This window comes from Ochotona curzoniae, unplaced genomic scaffold, assembly GCF_017591425.1.
Source record: "Ochotona curzoniae isolate NIBS_2020 unplaced genomic scaffold, NIBS_Ocur_1.0 contig_1274, whole genome shotgun sequence".
In the NCBI taxonomy this organism is placed as follows: Eukaryota; Metazoa; Chordata; class Mammalia; order Lagomorpha; family Ochotonidae; genus Ochotona; species Ochotona curzoniae.
This window is the reverse complement of record NW_024465023.1, coordinates 36,816,463-36,830,603: the sequence shown is the minus strand read 5'-3', so window position 1 is coordinate 36,830,603 and position 14,141 is coordinate 36,816,463.

Genomic DNA, 14,141 nt, shown 5'->3' with positions numbered 1-14,141 from the left:
GGAAAATTGTTTAGCAAGTGTTAGAGAAACACTTTACTTCATTAACTGATCCATAACACGATCAAAGATCAAATAACTTCATTGTAATATGGATATATGGGTTTTGTCTAGCTGGATATACAAACATGGAAGTTACAATTGATAAAGTTAGTTAGAGGATGTTTTATAACAACTATCTTTTGTTTGCCAGAAGTAGAAATTGTTCAGCTATCAGTTTTCCAAGTAAAGTCCTCCCCAAACACTGTCAAAAGGTAGTACAGGAAATGTGATCTTTTAAAGAAGCCTTGCCTGTTAATTGACAGAGTTTGTGTAGTTGACTAGAAAAAATATTAACTAATGTTTATAGAGGTTATGTAATAAATGCTGACATTAAAAACTTAGATTTGGAAGAGAATAGTATGTAAGCATTACCCTCATGCAATTTATTGTCCATTACTTGACCAATTTTTTTTTATCTATAGAACCAGTGTTTAACAGTTAATTGTTTATAATAAGTATAGAAAGGTCAAAGTGCATGTCTCTTTAAGAAATCACAATGAATATCTCTTCCTAATTTTTTAGTTATTTCTAAAACTTAATTGAGAGGCAGAGAGAGGTCAAGAGACCAACAGAAAGGAATCTTCCATCCAGTGGGCAATCTCCTGAATGCCTGCAGTAGCTGGGGCTGAACCAGGCCAAATCAAGGAGCCAGGCACTCAGTGTCCTCCCTCAGAAGGATATGGTCGAGAATCAAATATTTGAACTAGTGTGCTGCCTTCCAGTGTGCACATGAGCAGGAAGCTGGACCCCAAAGTTGAGCTGAAACTTGAACCTAGCCACTTCAATCTGGGGTGTAGCCATCCCAAGTGGTATCTCCACTACTGAGCCCAGTTCCCACTTCCATCATAGTTATTTTAGGAAATGTGTCCTTTTTTTATTAACCTTTCTTTTCCTGCAGTTTCAAATGTGTTCAAAAGGATATTATGTAGTTATTCAGCCATGACCTGCATAGTGTGAATGAATTTCTTCTGTATTCCTCATTATAGATCTCATGCCTTTGTTTGTGTATTTTATCTAACAAACCCTGCAGATTACAGCATCTTTGTCAACTTCTAAGCCAATCATACTGCAATAAACTAAGAAAATGAGGCTAGAGTGAACTTGTTAAGGAAATGTCTGTTAGGAAAGAGTTAGGAAAGAATTTTTCAAGAACCAAAGTCTCTTATACTTTGAGGTTCTTAAGAAAGACCATTAAAAGCATTACAAAGAGATGCATTTTTCTTATTGCCTAAAAACCCTTACCACCTCCTCCTACCACCACAGCGTTTTATTTTGAAAGGTAGAATTAGACAGAGGGAGAAACAGACTGAAGGCTTCCATTCACTGGTTCACTCCACAAATACCCACAACTAGTAGGGTTTAGCTAGGCTGAAGTTTGGAGCTAGGTGCTTCTTCAAAGTCTCCCACTGCATGCAGGGTCCCAGGTATTTGGGTAATCTTCCATTGCTTTCTTAGGGACATTGACAGGGAAGCTAATACTACGAAGCTTTGGGCTGGCATTGTGCTGCTGCAGATTAAGCTGGCAGCAATGCCAGCATCCTGTCTGAACCCTGGCTCTGGGCTTGGGCTCTACCTGTCATCCATCTCTCTGTTAATTGACTGGGAAGGTAGTGGGGGATTTTTCAGGTGCTTGGGCCCCTGACACCAACATGGGAGATCTGAATGAAGCTCCTGGTGACCAACGGGACACTGTGGACGTTAGGGGAGTGAACTTTATAATTACATAGTCTGTAAGAACTGTTGTGTCCATTCTAAACCATTTTATTTAAAGTCTCATGAAAGTTTCTTAAGGTTAAATCAATGGCAAGAAAACAAATACCATGATACACTCCTTGCCATTGATTTAACCTTAAGAAACCACTATCCTCTGCTTCTCAGTGAGAGTAAATAACTTACATGCTGATTAACTGAAATATGTGACAACAGACTTCCAGTTTTCTCAGACTACTTTTTCATAGTCATTAAAACAGTTCTCAAAGTTTAGGAAGGGTTGCAAATACTTTTGAAGAGTCCCAGAAATTCTCAAGAATATGGCAATAAGAAGATGCCAAATCAGATTCTAGAAATAATTTAACTAACCTGTATGTATAAGAAAATCCTACAGATATTTCCTTGTTGAGTTTTTTCACTGAGTAATCTTACAATATGCCCACTTAGTCAACACAGGGAGTTAGAATTGTGCTCACACTTTCAGAAATACTGTGCCCGCCTGCTAAGACAGCTGTAGGAAAATTAGTATTTGGGAGAAGCTGTCAAATCAGAGCATACGGATTGGAATGGGATATTGGGTTTGCTGTGGCATTTTTAGAACCTGATTTCTTGCATCTGAATCTGACAGTAGCGTATGTTGTAATGATGAGTCCCAACCATGATGGCAAGACTTTAGTCTCTCCCACTGTGCGTTTTTTGAAATTCTCTTCAACAAAAAGAGAGAGTAGAAAGACAAACTGTGTTAGTGAGGATGGGCTTTCATGGAGAATTGATGAAGGCTCCTGTTGAAAGGATGGAAGCTTGTAAACTGTAATGACAGAGGAATGCACAATTGAGTGGGCAAAGGAAACTACCTCATTTTATGAAGGTTTTGTAAAAACACAGCAAAATGTTCTCAAATGAATTTATTACACAAGAGTTGTCTGATGAAAGCAACTCTGTGAATATATGTTTAATGAACGTGCCAATTTGCTCACAGCTGAACATTCTGTCACATGCAAGTCGTTAGTCAGATCTGCAACTGTACAGTTTCTGTTATCAATAAAACAAGTTAAAGGAAAAAAAAAAAGAAGAAAACAACTGCTCTGGCAGCACATATGCCTGAAAGTGCATGTGATAATAAAGGAAATCGATGAGTTGGTGAAACACAACTTTCGAAAGGTGCAGCACAGGTCTTCAACTGCCAAAACGAATTTACTTGGGTCATTAAGCTTTTCTAACACATCTCACAGAAATCCCTGTTTGGTCACTTCTGGTCTAATGCCCATGGAGTGAACTATAATGAAGTCAAGCATGCTGAGCACCCACACAACACAAGATGGTACATTCATCATTCCAGCCATTAAGAACTCCACATAAAGAGAGAGATGCAGCACCGTAGTCATTTTCAGCTACAATTGAAAACAACTGCACTGGCAGCATATGTACCTGAAAGTGTATATGATACCTAGGGAGCTCAGTGTATTGCTGAATGGCAACTTTCAACAGGGCAGCACAGGTCTTCCAGTGCCAAACCAACTCCAATGAGGTCATTAATTTCACATACTATCAGCTTTTCGAGCATATCTCCTGGAAACCCTGTTTGGTCACTCATATACAATGCCCAAGGAACCAGGAAGGATGAAATCAACCGTGTTGAGTAACCACACAAAACAACAATGTAGATCCACATTCTAGGCACAAAGAACTCCACATCCAGAGAGAAGTTCAGCGCTCAAGCCATTTTTAGCAGAAAAGATAACAACTGCTTTGGCATAGCATATGCCTCAAAGTGTATATAGTAACTAGGGAAGTGAATATATTCATGGCAACTTCAGCAAGGGGAAGCACAGGTCTTTGAATGCCAAAAAACTCCAATGGGGCCATTAACTTCACCTACCATTAGCAATTTAGCAGATGTCACAGAAACGCTGTTTGGTCGCTTCTCATCTAATGCCAACTCAGCCAAGGATGATAAAATCAAGCATGTTGAACATGCACATGAAAACAACAAAGTAGATCCTCATTCCTGGTGCTAAGAACTCCACATCAACAGAAATCCAGCAACCAAGCCATTTTCAGCTACCACTGAGAACATCTGATCTGGAAGCACATATGCCTGAAAACGTACATCATACAAAGGGAACTCAATGTGTTGAAGAATAGCAAATTCTGAAAGGGACAGCACAGGTCTTCCATTTCACAACTATTCCACTGGGCTGATTAACTTCACACACCATGACCTTTTAGAACAGATTTCATAGAAACTCTGTTTGGTCACTTCTCATCCAATGCCCATGGAGCCCAATAAGATCTAATTAAGCATGTTGAGAACCCACACAATACAAGGATGTAGATCATCACTCCAGCCACTAACAACTCCACATTGAGAGAGAAGTTTAGCACCTAAGCCATTTTCAGCTACCATGGAAAACAAGTGCTGTGTCAGCACATATGCCTGAAAGTGTATGTGATATGTTAGGAACAAGGTGTAAGTGAATGGCAAATTTTGAAAATAGTAGCACAGGTCTTCCAGTACCAAATATATTCCACTTGGGTAATTAAGTTAACATACCATCAGCTTTTCGAGCAGCTGTCCAAGAAACCTTGTTTGGTCACTTCTTGTCCAATGCCCTTTGAGCCACATATGATGAAATCAAGCATGTTGAACACGCACACAATATGAGGGTGTAGATCCTCACTCCAGCCACTAATAACTCCACTTTCTGAGGGAAGTTCAGCACCGAAGCCATTTTCAACTACTATTGGAAACAACTGCTCTGGCAGCTCATAGGCCTGAAATTGCATGTGATACCTAGTGAACAAAATGTGTTCGTTGATGCCAACCTCCCAAACGGGGCACAATGGCCTTCTGTTTACAAAACTACTACACTTCGTTTGTTACCTTTACTTTCCATCAGGTTTTGTAACAGATTGCTTTGAAATCGGATTGTTCACTTTCGAGCAAGAATCCGTGTTTGGTTACTTCTTGTCCAGGATGATGCAATCAAGCATGTGGAGCACCCACACAAAACAAGGATGCAGAGCCTCAGTCCAGGCGCTAACAACTCCACATCCAGAGACATGTTCAGCGCCCAAGCCATTTTCAGCTACCATGGAAAATGACGGCTCTGGCAGCAAATATGCCTGAAAGTGTATGTGATACCTGCAGAACTGAGTTTGATGGTGAATGGCAAATTTAGAACAGGTCTTCCAGTACCAAAACTGTTCCACCTGTGTCATTTACTTCACATAAAATCAGATTTAATAGCAGATCTGCCACAAACCCTGTTGGGTCACTTCTCATCCAAGGACCATTGAGGTCATTACTATGAAAACAAGCATGTGTAACACAACAGAAAGTGGGCATATCGATGCACATTCAAGGTGCTGGGAAATCAACATGCAGAAGGAATTAGGTGCCCAAGGCATTTTCAACTACCATTGAAAAAAACTGCTCTGGCCACACTCATGGCTGAATATACATATGAAACCTCAGGAACTCAGGCTGTTGGTGAATGGGAACTTCCAAAAAGGAGCAGCACAGGTCTTCCAGTGCCAAAATTACTCCATTTGGCTCATTACCTTCACATTTCATCAGCTTTACTGGCATATCTCCCAGAAACACTGTTTGGTCACTTCTCATCCAAAGCTCATTGAGACCAGGAGGATGAAATCAAGCATGTGCATCAACCACACAAAGCAAGAATGGCAATGCTCACTCCAGGTGCTAAGAACTCCACATCCAGAGAGAAATCCAGTGCCCAAGCCATTGTCAGCTATCATGGAAAACAACTGATCTAGCAGCATGTATGTCTGAATGTACCTGTGAAACTTAGGAAACTTAAGTGTGTTGATGAATGACAGCCTCCTGAAATAGCAGCACAGATTTTCCAGTGCCAAAACCACTCCACTCCATTCATTAATTTCACATCGCTTCAGCTTTAATTGCCGATCTCCTGCAATCCTTGATTGGTCACTTCTCGCTAAATGCCCATGGAGCCCAGTATGATGAAAACAAACACGTTGAGCACCCACACAATGCAAGGATACATAAGCCCACTCAATGTGCAAAGAACTCCACATTCAGGGAGAAGTTCCGTGCCCAAGCCATTGAAAGATTACACTGAAAACCACTTCTTAGGCAGCACATATGTCTAAATATGACAGTGAAAACTAACAAACACAGGGTTTTGGTGAATGACAACTTCCTGAAGGAGCAGCATATGTCTTCCAGGTCCAAAACTACTGCACTGGGATCTTTAAATTCACATACACTCAGGTTTTCTAGTAGATCTCCTGGAAACCCTGTTTAGATAATGCTCATCCAATTCCCATTCCAACTACACATCCAGACAGAAGTCCAGTGCCAAAGTCATTTTCAGCTACCACTGAAAACAACTGCTCTAGCAGCACATATATCAAATCGTGCATGTGACATGAAGGAATCTCAGTGTGTTGGTGAATGGCAAATTCTAAAAGGAGCATCACAAGCCATCCCGTTCCAAAACTACTCCACTGGGTCATTAACTTCACCTTCCATCAGTTTTACTAGAAATTCTCCCAGAAATCCTGATTTGTCCCTTATCATCCAATGGCCTTTGAGCCCAGGATGATGACATTAAGCATGGTTTTTTTTTTTTTAAGATTTATTTTATTTTATTGGAAAGTCAGATATACAGAAAAGAGGAGAGACAGAGAAGATCTTCCATCCGATGATTCACTCCCCAAGTGAGCGCAACAGACAATGCTATGCTGATCCGAAGCCAGGATCCAGGAACTTCTTCCGGGCATCCCACCCGGGTGCAGGGTGCCAAAGTTTGGGCCATCCTCGACTGCTTTCCCAGACCACAAGCAGGGAGCTGGATGGGAAGTAGAGCTGCCGGGATTAGAACCGGCGCCCATATGGGATCCTGGCATGTTTAAGGCTAGGACTTTAGCCGCTAGGCCACGGCGCCGGGTACGACATCAAGCATGTTTACCACACACACAAAACAAGGATGTAAATGCACACTAAATGCGATAAGAACTCCACATCCAGATAGAAATTCTGCGTCCAAGCCATTTTCAGAAACCATTCAAAACAACTGCTCTGGCAGCACATACCTGAAAGTATATGATAAAGCCAGGGAACTCAGTTTGATGGTGAATGTCTACTTTGCAATTGGAGCAGCACTGCTCTTCCAGTGCCAAACCTACTCCACACGGCAAAACAGGTCTCTCTTTGCCAAAATTGCTCCATTTTAGTCATTAATTTCACATTCCATCAGCTTTTCCAGCACATTTGGCCACTTCTCATCCAATGCCCATGAAGCCCAGAATGATGAAATCAAGCATGTTGAGCACGCACAAGAAAAAAGGATGTAGATCCTCACTCAACCTGCTAAGATCTCCACATTCAGAGAGAATTTCAGCTCCCAAGCCATTATCAGCTACCATTGAAAACAACTTCTCTGACAGCACAAACATTTGCATATGCTTGTGACACCTAGGGAAAACAGTGTGTTTATGAATGGCAAATTCTTGAAAGAGCAGCAAAGGTCTTGCTGTTTCAAATCTACTCCAGTGGGGTCATGAACGTCACATTCCATCAGATTTACTCTCAGGTATCACGGAACCCCTGTTTGGTCACTTCTCATTCAATGTCCATTGATCCCATTATCATGAAATCAAGCATGTTGAGCACCCACACAAAACAAGGATGTGGTTCCTCACTCGAGGCGCTAACAACTTCACATTAAGGGAGAAGTTCATCACCCAAGGCTTTTCCAGGTACAATTGATAACAACTGCTCTGGCTGCCGACATTTCTGAATGTGCATGTGACACAAATGAAATTCATGCTGTTATTAATTTCAACTTCCTGAAGAGCAACACAGGCCATCCAGAACCAAATTAAACTACTTCAGTCATTAACTTCACATTCCATCAGCTTTAGTAGCAGATCTCCCTGAAATTCTGTTTGGTCACTTCTTGTACTATGCCCATTGAGCCCAGGATGATAAAACAAGCATGTTTTCTACCAAAAAAAAAAAAAGCCAAAAAAACAAAAAACAAAAAACTAGGGTGTAGATCCTCACTCCAGGCGCTAAGAACTCCACATCCTGAGAAAAGTTCAGTGCCCAAGCCATTTTAGGTAACATCGAAAATTCCTGCTCAAACAGCACGTGTATCTGAATGTGCATGTGACACCTGGGAGACACAGGGTGTTTGTGCATTGCAACTTCCGGAAGGAGTGTTAGCACAGGTCCTCCTGTGCCAAAACGACTCCATTTTTGTCATTGACTTCACATTCCATCAGCTTTACTAGCAGATCTCCCGGGATCCCTGTTTGGTCGCTTCTCGTCCAATGCCCTTTGACCCAGTATAATGAAATCAAGCATGTTGAGGACCCACACAGAATAGGATGTAGATCCTCACTCAATGCACTTACAACTCTACATTCAGAGACAAGTTCAGCGCCCAAGCTGTTTTCAGCTACCGTTGAAAACAACTGCTCTGGTAGCACATATATTTGAATGTGCGTTTGACACCTACGTAATTCACTGTGTTGGTGAATGCCAGCTTCCAGAAGGAGCAGCATAGTTTTCTAGTGCCAAAACGACTTCATTTATGTCACTCACTTTACATTCCATCAGCTTTATTAGCAGATCTGCCAAAAACACTCTATTGTCACTTCTGGGCCAATGTACCTTGTGACGAATATGTTGAAATCAAGCATGTGGAGCACCCACAAAAATCGAGCATGTACATCCTCACTCAATGTGCTAAAAGCTCGACATCCACAAAGGAGTTCAGAACCCAAGCCTTTTTCAGCTACCATTGAAAAGAACTGTTCTGGCAGCACTTATCTGAATGTGCATGTAATACCAAGGGAATACAGGGTGTTGGTGCATGGCAGCTTCCCAAAGGAGCAGCACAGGTCTTCCATTTGCAGAACTACTCCACTTTACTCATGAACTTTACATTCCATCAGCTTTTCTAGCAGATCTCCCAGAAACCTTGTTTGGTCACTTTTCGTCCAATGTTCATTGTGTCCAGTGTGATAAAATGAAGCATGTTGAGCACTCAAAATGAGTATGTAGATGCACAATCAATGCACTGAGATCTCCACATTCAATCAGTTGGAGGAACTTGGGAAACTCCCCTGGTGATTCAAAGCTCCCACTGGGGAATATGTTGTCCATAACTAGGGGTCATTCAAGCTGGGCAAAGTAGCTACAACAGCTGGCTAATGCGTGAATTGGTAATGGTACATGAATTGCTGGGCAGGACTGAGCAAACCTTAGCCTCCAAGCATATCAAAAAAACAGGATCAAGCACTGGTTATGCCAAGCTAGGTTCTTGCACCAACAGGTCTGTGTGAGTCAGGGACTCTAAGCCACAGTGTCTAAGGCAGAGGCCAGGATAGGTGAGGGCCTGAGCCATGCTGAGTCAGAGCAACCGCTAGCATGCACATGATCTATGGCTGGAAACAGGTCCTGTTGTGGAGCTAAGGGGACACCCTAACAGGATTGAGGTTCCCACCATGAGATGAATGGGCTAGAATGGCAGCTGTGTTCTGATCAGGAAACGGCTGTAGTCTCCCTTGGCACAAGTGTAGACTGGGACTGGATGCACTTTGCAGGGCCAGATTCCAATACCGTCTGGTGTCCTGTAGGACCAGGGTAGGTCTCAACCCCCTACTGACCTGTATGAGCCGTATGTGAGTATGGATGAGCCATGGCTGGGCTGAAACATCCTAATGAGAATGGTTTGAAGGCCAGTTAAAAGCCACTGTTTCTGCTAGGACAGAAGGCAAACTGAGTAGTACTGGCACATGGACCCACCGGTATGCAGGAAAGCTGGCACTTGGAGGGGTTCTGAAGGAGGAGCTTGGCCAAATCCTCTGGCAGGACACAGACCCTACAGGCAAGCACAAGAAGCATGGAAGGAAACAGCCAAGAGGTCATGGAAAGTGTCCCACTGGCATGCATTTGGCATTGGTTGGGGGCAGACCAGGCTGAATCAGTTCACATCATCCACTGGCAAATTCAAACACTGGAAGAGAGTGTGGGTTGGGCCAGGTTCGGTCATGACAAAAACCAGTGCACAATATGGAATTCCAACAGCACCCAACCAGCACACATGAGAACAAGGAATGGAGGGGGCAGAGCCAGCAGGGGGAATAAGGAGGCCTTCCCTTGCTGGACAGCTACTCCCACTGGAGAGCATGAGCTACGATGGGGGCAGACCAGACTAAGCAGGGATACAACACCTGTGTACCTCATGTGGACTAGATCAGGAAAAAGCAAGGCTGGGCTGATTATCCCTACTGGTGCAAACAAAATCAGAATGGGTGAGGGCTGTTTGGGCTTAGTAGCAGCATCAGCAGGCAGAAGCTGGCACTGGGGGCTAATTCTGTCAAGTCAAACCACAGAACCACCTGGCGAGTGCATAATCCGGGAGTGACAGAGATCTGGGAGGGAAATAGTGGGCTCCTCCCTCTTGGGCTGTCATTCCCATGGGAGGGCACAACAATTAGGACAGAGGTTGAGGTGGTTAGACAGAGAGGCACTCAGCAACACCTGTGAGGGTTGGATAGTTGAGTTGGTTAGATGGAACTAAGCTTCAATACCCATCAACATGTAAGAGAGCCAAATGGGATGTGGGACAGACTAGACTAGTCTGCTATACATACTGGCTAACCAGGGTAGGGGGCGGGCCTGGTGGAGGTTATTGTGGGTCGCCCCAACCTGGCTGCAGCTCCCAGTGGTTTATGTGAGGGCCGAGTATGTGCTGGGCAGAACCAGGTTGGACTGCAACATCCATTGGTTCTAGTGGAAGTTGGGGCTGAAAACAGAACAAACCCAGCAACTGCAACAAACAGCTGATCAGAGTAATGGACTGAGCCGTGCACTGCGCTTGCTAGTACATACAAGAATCTAGTCTGAGAACACCTGAGACAAAGTTTCTTTGGGGATATCCCCAAAGGAAATGCTGGACTCAGAACCCTAACCAAGAGAAGAGAGAAGACAGAACAAGTCAATCAACCACCTCAGCTATATGTTTGCAGCGAAATACTGGGCAAATGGAGATGGTATGATGGACTACGTCAATCAGTGGATTCATCAACAACTTCATCATGCTTGGAGTAGTGAGAATGGCAGCGATTCATAAATAGTGAGATATCAAACCACTTGAGCAAGAATCTCAGAGCATGTCCCACATCAGGGAAGAGGGGAGGGTGGGAAACTGGGTGTTCCTTTTCTCTCATTAACCTCCTTTACCTCAGACACATGGAGAAGAAATATGGAAATAATAGTTTTGCATATTTTCCTATAGCCCTTGAACAATTTTGCCCAAATTAACCATGTAAAGATTGTCAAAAATATAATAAAATAATAAGAAGAGAAAAAAAAAGAATTCCATATCCCGAGAGAAGTTCTGCACAAAGCATTTTCAGCTACCATTGAAAACAACAGCTCTGGCAGCACAGATGTCTGAATGTACATTTGACAGATAGAGAACTCAGGCTGTTGGTGAATGGTAACTTCCTGAAAAAGCAGCACAGGTCTTGAAGTTCCAAAAATACTCCACTTGGGTCATTAACTTCACATTCCATCAGTTTTAATAGTAGATCTCCAAGAAAATCTGTTTAGTCACTTCTCGTCCAATGCCCATGGAGCCCAGGATGATGAAATCAAGCGTGTTGATCACACACAGAAAACAATGATGTAGATCCTCACTCAATGCACTAAGAACTCCACACACAAAGAGAATGTCAGCACACAAGCCATGTTCAGCTAATATAGAAAAGAAATATTCTGGCTGCATGTAGGTATGAATGTACATATGACACCTAGGGGATTCATTGTGTTGGTGAATGTCAACTTAATGAAGGAGCAGCCCAGGTCTTTCAGTGCCAAAACAACTCCACTGGGGTTATTAACTTCACATACCATCACTTATATTCTCAGATTTCTCATAAACCCTGTTTTGTCACTTTTCGTTCAATGAAAATTGAGCCCAATATGCTGAAAAAAGCATGTTCAGCCCCTACACAAAACAAGGATGTAGATCCTACTTCATCTGCTAGGAACACCGCACAAGAGAGAAGTTCAGCACCCAAGATATTTTCACCTACCATTGAAACCAACTGCTCTGGCTGCATGTTTGTATGAATGTGCACATGACACCTAGTGAACAGAGTGTGCTGGTGAATGGCAATTTACTGAGGGAGCAGCACAGGTCTCCCAGTGCCAAAAATACTCCAATGGGGTCATTCACTTACATTCCTCAGCTTTCCCAGAAGCTCTCCCAGAAACCCTGTTTTGTCACTTCTCATCAAATGCCCAGAGAGCCCAGGATGATGTAATCAAGCATGTTGAGCATCCACACAAACAAGGATGCAGGTGCACAATTCAGGCGCTAACAACTCCACATCCAGAGACAAGTGTGGCGCTGAAGCCATTCTCAGCTACCACAAAAAACAAATTCTCTGCAGCACATATGTTGGAATGTGCATATGACACCAAGGTAACTAGGTATGTTAGTGAATGGCAACTTCCTGAAGGAGCACCCCAGGTATTCCAGTGCCAAATCTACTCCACTGGGGTCCTTCACCTCATATTCCATCAGCTTTTTCTGGCAGATCTCCGGGAAACCCAGTTTGGTCACCTATATTCCAATGCCCATGGATCCCAGGATGATGAAATCAAGCATGTTGAGTCCCCACAAAAAGCAAGGATGCAGAACCTCACACATTGTGCTAAAAACTGTACATCCAGAGAGAAGTTGAATGCCCAAGGCATTTCGACCTACCATTGAAAACAAATGCTCTGTCACCACGTGTATCTGGATGTGTATGTGACTCCTACACAAGGCAGTATGTTGTTAAATGGCAAAATTCAGAAGGAGCAGCACAGCTCTTCCAGTGCCAAAACTACTCCACTTGGCTCATTCACTTCAAATACAATCAGCTTTTCTAGCAGATATCCGGGAAACCCTGTTTGTCACTTCTCGTCCAATGCCCATGGAACCCAGGATGATGAAATGATGAAATCAAGCATGTTGAGCATCCACACAAAACAACGATGCAGATCCTCACTCCAGGCATTAAGAACTCCACATGCAGAGAGAAGTTGAGAACCCAAACTATTGTAAGCCAGGAGAGAAAACAACTTCTCTGGCAGCATATATGTCTGAACACGCATGTTACACCAATGGACTTTAGGGTGTTGATGGATGGCAACTTCCCGAGGAAGAAACCCTAGTCTTCCAGTGCCACAACTACTGCACTTGGCTCATTAACTTCACATACCATCAGCTTTTCTTTCAGATCTCCTTCAATCCCAGCATGGTCGTGTTTCCTCCAATGCCCATTGAGCCCAGAATGATGAAATCAAGCATGTTGAGCACCCACACAAAACAAGGATGTCTCTCCTCTCTCCAGACACTAAGAACTCCACATCCAGAGAGAAGTTCACTGCTCAAGCCATTTTCAGTTACTGTCAAAAGCAACTTATCTGGCAGCACATATGGCTGAATGTGCAGGTTACCTGCAACTATTGAGGCTTTTGGAGAATGGCAATTTCCTGATTAACCTGCACATTCCATTCTGCATTAAAAGTACTCCACTGGGATCTTGAACTTCACAAACCATCTCCTTTACTGGCATGTCTTGTGGAAACCCTCTTTTATCAGTTTTTGTCCAATGCCCATTGAGCTCAGTATGATGAAATCATGCATGTTGAGCATCCACACAAAGAATGATATGAATTCTCAGGCAAATTACTAAGAACTTCACATCCAGAGAGAAGTTCAGCGCCCAACCCATTGCAAGCTAGCAGTGAATACAAAATCTCTGGAAGCACGTATGTCTGAATATTCATGTGACCCCAATGGAATTCACGGTGTTAGTGAATGGCAACTTCCCAGATGAGAATCCCAGGTCTTCCAGTTCCAAAACTACTTCACTGGGACATTAACTTCACATACCATCAGCTTAAATTGGTGTGTGACACCTAGGGAATTGAAGCTATTTATTAATGGTATTTTCCCAAAGCTGCAGCTCAGTTCTTCTAATGCCAAAACTACTCCACTGGGGTCATTAACTTCTCATACCATCAGCTTTATTGGCAAAGTTTGCCGAAACACTGTTTGGTCACTTCTCATTCAATGCCCAAAAAGCCCAGGATGAGGAAATCAAGCAGGTGGAGCACCTACACAAAACAATGATATAGATCCTCACTCAACTCCCTAAGAACTCTACATCCAGAGAGAATTTTAGCGCCCAAGCCATTTTCAGCCACAGTGGAAAACAACTGCTCTGGCAGCACGTATGGCTGAATGTGTATGTGACACCTAGGGAATTGAGGCTGTTGGTGAATGGCATCTTCCCAAAGCAGCAACACAGCTCTTCCAATAGCAAAA